General features: G+C 36.6%; 1 pseudogene; it reads right to left on the reverse strand.

Annotated features, from left to right (window-relative positions):
- Window positions 1-1,197: 1,197 nt before the first annotated feature.
- Window positions 1,198-6,187, reverse strand: LOC148121791 (immunoglobulin kappa variable 1-12 pseudogene; annotated as a pseudogene).
- Between the last annotated feature and the right edge of the window lie 944 nt (window positions 6,188-7,131).

The following is a 7,131-nucleotide window of genomic DNA, read 5'->3' on the forward strand; positions in this document are numbered from 1 at the left end:
TAACAATATCTATTTAGTCAGCCTTCCTGCTGGAGACAGGGCTTGGCTGGAGGTACTCCCACATCACACAATGTCACTTAACCTATATAAGCTGAGGCTCAAGGTAATAAACTGAGTTCCAGCTCAACAAACCAGTTTTCAAAGCATATTTTTTTCCCTACTGGCGTAAAAAAATCAACATAATACAACTAATATTTATAGGGCGGTTTCTAAACTTAAATTACTCAGTCTACAATTAATGTGGAAATCAGACAGAAGAACTAAGAAAATCTGACCCTAAAGCAGTGGTATCATATCTTCTGACTTGATTGTTCTCTTTTGTATAAAACTCTAGTAACTAAGTTTAGGGTACTGTAAATATGTAGATAAGTGTGTAGATGAATGGGACATCAAAAAGACATTTTTTTTGAAATATATTTTACCCCCCTAAAATGAATAGAGTATAGATCACTGTTTTTGTGTTTTTTCTAAACTATGTATTGATATATCAATTCTTCATTAATACCAATTTTAGAAGCATGTTCAACCTTTCTGACTTTTATGATTTCATATAGAAAAATCTATTTTCTCTTTCCTACAATGATATTAAAAGTCATAGGAGTGTGGTTCAACATTATTCAGTTTTTGTAGGTAGACCAGAGGACATAGGAGCCATTAGAATTCTCTGTGAATCTCTGCAGACAACAGATAGCATCAACTCCCACTGCTGGAATTTTAAGACACAACAGAGGATTACAGATAGACAGCCTCCTCATTCTCTGACACCTGTGCCCTACCTGCTGTGAGAAATCCAGGAATGCTTTCTGCTGCCAACTACTCTCAATAATATTTCTCTGCCCTTTAAATACTGCACTTAGGAACTAATTTTCTATATTTAAATAATGTGTGCTGGAAAGTCTGCATTAGTTTTGACTGTTCTATATGAGTCTACAATGGTGCTAAAACTCAAACTCCTTGCAAGGATTGAATGTGACCTTTGTTAAAGCAGAAATGGTATTGATATTCTGTACTGCTGGAGGTGACAAAGGAGGATGTTTAGGCTACAGAGAGTACTGTTTGGCCACTTCTATAAAAATAAATAACACCCTGTAAGCTTTTCTTAAAATACTGTGACATCTGAGAAACAGTTTCAGTAAGTGTCTCATGAGGAGGAGCAGCTGAGGAAACCCAATCTCTCACTTCTGCTTCCATGGAGGTTTATGTTAAGAATTGTATCACTGTGGGAGGAAACTTATCATACTGTAGACAGTAATAAGTTGCAATATCTTCAGACTCCAGGCTGCTGATGGTAAGAGAATAATCTGACCCAGACCCACTGCCACTGAACCTTGATGGGATCCCATCTGCCAAGCTGGATGCCTTGTGGATCAGGAGCTTAGGAGCTTTCCCTGGTTTCTGCTGATACCATGCTAACCAACCACTAATTCCCTGACTTGCTCGGCAAGTGATGGTGGCTCTGTCTCCCAGAGATACAGACAACGAGGATGGAGACTGGGTCATCTGAATGTCACATCTGGCACCTATAGTGGAGGCATAATAAATATTCACATAATTAAGCATGATATGGAAGGATTGGCCACAAATGTCAATCAACAATAATTGCAGAGTAACAGAGAATTTCCCATTTTAGATTTCTTTCACCTGGATGCCAAAGCAGAAGGAGCCCAATGATCATAGCAGGAGCCCTCATGTCTGTGCTGAGTCCTGATTGCAATGACAAGTGTACAGAATGTGACTAGTATATGAAGAAGTCCTCAAGACTGTGCATTGAGTGCATGCAAATCATTGGGAACCAGTTAGGGCTGAGCACAGCTGCAAGGTTTATTCAACTCAACAACTTGGCAAAGCCCACAGCCTCAGATGTCCAAGGTCAGACCACATACATGCCTCCAAAGACTACACTTCCTTTTCAAATTTTAAAAATATACACAATATTGCTAATGTAAATAATCTCTATTTTGAAAAATAAATTTCAAAGATATATTGGGGATAATACATACAAATTTCCTGCCACGAAAGATTACACAGCAGAGACAGGATTGCTAAATCTTTAACTCACACAAATAATTGTGATTGATTAAAAATGATGTGTTTTCCTTGTGAAGTGTTTGTGAGTTTGGAGTGGTTATTCCTTTAAATTAAAAGGATAATTTATCAGGACCATTTTAATAATGAAAAAAATAATATTATACAGTTTTAACAATGTTACTACTACTACAGTACAAAGAAAGGAATGTATAGTTGGTGCACATAAAACACCCTGATTCCAACAACATGTGTCACTTTGGATTTCCAACCCCTTATGAAAATGAAGGTGCTTTCACACTCACAGATTAAATGGGTTATATATTTTCCTCACTTTGGAATCCACCATTTTCTCTCTTTCTACTATTTGCTTCTATTTCCCACAATTCCTCATTAGAAATCATTTAGAGGTGATGGCAGATTTAAACACGGTATCACAAAACATTAATGCTCAAATATGTGGTTCTCTTATATATTACAAATAATATTTTCACTTTCCACTCTTTATCAGTAACTGGAGACATTAATCTGAATTAGATACTAGCCTAATTTTCTGCATGTATGTATCAGTTTCCAAAAATATTAAGAGGCAGAAAAGCTTGTGTATCATCATACACACACACACACACACACACACACACAGACACACACACACACACACACACACACACTATTTGAGGGATTTTATTCATTAAATTAAGGACTTAAGATTACAATGATTCTGATACTTAATGCACCCAGAACAATAATTCAGGCATATTATCTACAAATCAGAGGAACAGTCATTCTATAAGACAGTAAATCTGACTCTGGAAGAACACCCAGGTTTAAAGAATAGGAGATTGTATGAAATTTTCAACTAAGAGAGATAAAACAACATTGAGATATTTTGTTGAAATTTCATGCATGAACATATTGCCCTTGAGTTCATTCTTTCCTGTATATTCTCCATGCTCCATTTTCCATTCCTTCTTGTCATTTTCTGTATGTTTATATCAGACTGTCTGTCTGTCTTTGGTTTGGATTTTCATGAAAAGATTTCCCTGTGGGGAACTGATTGTTCTGGAATTCACTCTGTAGACAAGGCTGGTCCTGAACTCAGAAAACTGCCTCTTTCAAAGCTTTGCACCATTCCTAATTTGTTTTTTATTTCCTGCTTATAATTCAAGATGTGAGCATTCAGGTGATATTTCAGCTACCGTGGCTTCTCTCCAGCATCATGGATTTTGACTCTCTAGAACAATAAATTCAGATACATCCATCCTTTCTTATAGAAGTAGTTACTTGTCATGATGATTATCACAATTGTAGTAGGTAAATCAAGACAATTTCCCCCCCGAATTTTATGTTGACATGTTATTTCTAAATGCACTGTACACATTTGTGAACTGTTGTGGAAAAATCAAGTCAATCTTGACCAAAGAGCTAGGGAGGCCTGATTGATAGTTTTTATCATAGTGAGAGTTGTTATGTGAGCTACTGAGGGGACAAAAGTCTACAAAATTCTTACCCAATTGTAAACTACAGTAATGACCTTGGATGTAAGATTTTACCATCTGTCCAAGAGTGACATAAGTGAAATTACTGTTTAAAATTAAGATTATGTCACTTGACACAAGAAGAAACACATGCCTAGAGGTGAAAATTGCTCAATTACCAACAACTAAGAAGTTCATAGGACAATGGACCTACCTACGTTTACTATTTTGAAAAATGGGCTTATGTTCAACTACCTTGTAATTTTATATCTCTCTACATATATATTAGTGCAACAATCTAGCTTTAATAGAGAAGATTCTTTGTAAGCAATCGGTTGACCAAAAGAAAATAGCGTGTAAGGGAGACTCAGGAAGACAGAAAAAGTGGGAGAGAAGGAGAAATAGAGAGAGAGAAATGTGAAGCAAATAATTTGGAGGGACAACCTCTCAGATGGAGGAGTTTTGTTTGAACTGGCTTAGGAGAAAGCTTTTCAGGGATGACAGCTGGGGAAAAAACAACTAAATGCTTTCTCTTCCTCTCTCTCTCCTGTCAGGATTTCATCCCAGCATCTTACTCCTGAGTATTGGTAACAATCAAATGATTTAAATTTCATTAAAATCAATAAATGGGCAAGTCTGTGAAATGTTTTATCTGGCTTGTCTATTTTTATTGGTAAAATCAAATGATTGAGATTTAATTAAAAATTAATATCATAAATATATAATCATAATCATATTTATATATCATAAATAAAAATTAATTATCATACAGGCTAATCTGTTAAACATTTCCTTGATTGACAATTAATGTGGGAGGGCTGTGTCCATTAGCAGCGGTGTCATCTCTGGTCATATAGCCCTCGAATATATAAAAAAGAAAATTGAACAAGCTATGAGGAACAGCCAGTAATCAGCATTCCTCCAGGACCACTAATGCTGTTTCCAAGTTCCTGATAGAGTTCCTGTCCTGAATTCCCTCAATGATGATCTGTAAGCTCATCTGGACACATAAGCCAAATAAAATCTTGCCTCTCCAAACTTGTTTTGGTAGTCTATATTTCATCACACGAACAGAAACATAACTGGAAGAAGAATTTTTTTCTCCTGTAGTTAAATACATTTCTAAGTCTACCATCTCTGTGCTTCCCCTCTTCCCTTTTCTCTCAGTCATAAAGTTGGAGTTTTTAATTTATATTTCAGTACATCACTGTTGTCATTAAGCAATGCTCTGCATATTTTTGGATGTAGATTTTATATTCTAAAATGTTGCAAAATTTTGCTTATTGGTGATCATGTACACAGAAAACAAATGGTCAGACACTAGGTTGGTGGGTTCTGGTGTCTTTAGGTATTAGATGTCCATGCATAAACAGGCCTTTGAGGAATTCTATAAGGATATTGCTTGTTAGTCTTTATCTTTCTCTTGTTTTCTGTAGAGTTGCTCAATAAAAATTCTCCCATAAATCTGAAGTCAAAGATGATTTTCATCATCTATCTGCATCTGTGGTAAACCATATGAGGCAAAGATTGAACCTCTCCTGTGGTATGTCACATGCAAATAGAAGCATTAGCAAAGTCTCCATGCATCTCCCAGTATTACACAAGGACCACATTGTTACTCAGTTTATTGCCACTTTGTGGTAGATGCACACAGAATGCTGGCAGAGAACCAGAGAGAGAAGGATTAATAAGCAGATATCTGGGAACTTTCAAGCAAAACTGTTTCTTGAAATACAAGTGTAAAAGGAAGGAGCAGGCTGCCTTTCCGCCTGGATCCTGGCTAGCTTACCCCAGAAATAATTACAAGGAAACTGTATTCTTTTAAACACTACCTCGCCCATTACCACCAACCTCTTATTGGCTACCTCTTACACATTTATTCAACCCATTTCTAATAATCTGTATCCCACCACGAGGTTGTGGCTTACTGGGAAAGATTCAGCGTGTCTAACCTGGCAGCTTCATGGTGGGCAGCTCTCTGCTTCTGTTTCTTTCTCCCACAATTCAGTTCTGTCTTCCCCACTTACCTATGTTCTGACCTATTAGGCCAAGCAGTTTTTCTTTTTAATTAATCAATGAAAGCAACAGATAGATAGAAGACTCTCCTACATCATACAAGCATTCTGAGCACATAAATGAAAAGGGGGTGCCTGGAACAACATAAAATCCAAATTGTCTTCCTTCTGTGGTTGGTTTTTGTCATGACTTGCATCACTGTGTGAGGAGCTCTGTGATGCTATAGACAATAATAAGATCCAAAGTCTTCAGGGTCCATGCTACTGATGGTTAGAGTGAAAGTTTTCCCAGAATAATGGCAACTAAACCTTCATGGGACACCAGATTGCAAACTATTTGCCTAATAAATCAAGAATGTAGGAGCTTCTCCTGATTTCTCCTGGTACCAATTAAGGATATCGCTAATGCCCTGATTAACCAGGCAAGTGATGGTCACTTTGTCTCCTAGTGATACTGACAGGAAGGATGTAGAGTGTGTCACTTGAATCTCACATCTGGTACATGACAGAAAAACAAACAAAAATCAATACATTTAACAATGTTATAGTAGGGATCTCCTGAATTAGAAGGGAAGTGATGATTGCTCTGAGATTAAATTTTTTTTCATTCCTGTGCAACTTACCTGAAAGCCAAATTGCTATGGCCTGAACAGGAACCTTCATGGCCATGCTGTGTTGTGATTTGGGCTGACTCCTGCTGGGACTGTGACAGACAGCTATGAATCCATCTATTAAAGGTGATATGCTACAGAAACATGAAAATCAGTAAAGTCTATTAGGCCTATACACAGTGTCAGTGTGTGCTCAGCTCAATAATACAAAAAACTGAAGTCTATCGGGTGTCTCCAAAAGTTCTAGGAGATACACACATGCTGCTGAGAAAAGCATTTCATCCTAGAGACAGCAGGATATAATTTGCCTAGTGTCCTTTAAATATAGTGTTTTGTTTGATCTTGTTAGTTTTGTTTTGTTTTCTTTCTGTATGGATAAAAATTATATGCTTCTTTCAATCTTTTACTATAAAATGGACAGTTGAAGATTTACCTCTTTGAAAACTGAAAGAAATTTTTTAAAATATTTATTTATTTATTATGTGTACAATATTCTTTCTGCATGTATGCCTGAAGACCAGACCTCATTACAGATAGTTGTGAGCCACCATGTGGTTGGTGGGAATTGAACTCAGGACCTTTGGAAGAGCAGGCAATGTTCTTAACCACTGAGCCATCTCTCCAGCCCCCAAACTGAAAGAAATTTAAGTTGTGGCCAAAGTGTTTTCTTTTCTTTTCTCTGGGGTTTTACGTGATAAATCATCAGTATAAGCAATGGCCAGAGATACAACTTTGACTTACAGTAGATGAGTAGAAGGCAATGGAGAGAGGTCAGTATATATTCATACATTTATAGCTATATGTTAAAATAATGAAATGCAAAAATACCATTTGATAAATAGAGTTTAATGATCAATAGGCAAGTGCGTAATATTGAGTGTCATGACTCAATTGTCACTCTCACATGATGTTTGATCTCTATTTCTCAAGGCCCTTTTTCACTCAGTCAATTTAAGGATCATACTTGTTCTCTGAATTTTTGGAGTCTCTGACATGTCTCTT

The sequence above is a fragment of the Myodes glareolus genome, chromosome 6 (genome assembly GCF_982192425.1).
Source record: "Myodes glareolus chromosome 6, mMyoGla1.1, whole genome shotgun sequence".
NCBI lineage: Eukaryota > Metazoa > Chordata > Mammalia > Rodentia > Cricetidae > Myodes > Myodes glareolus.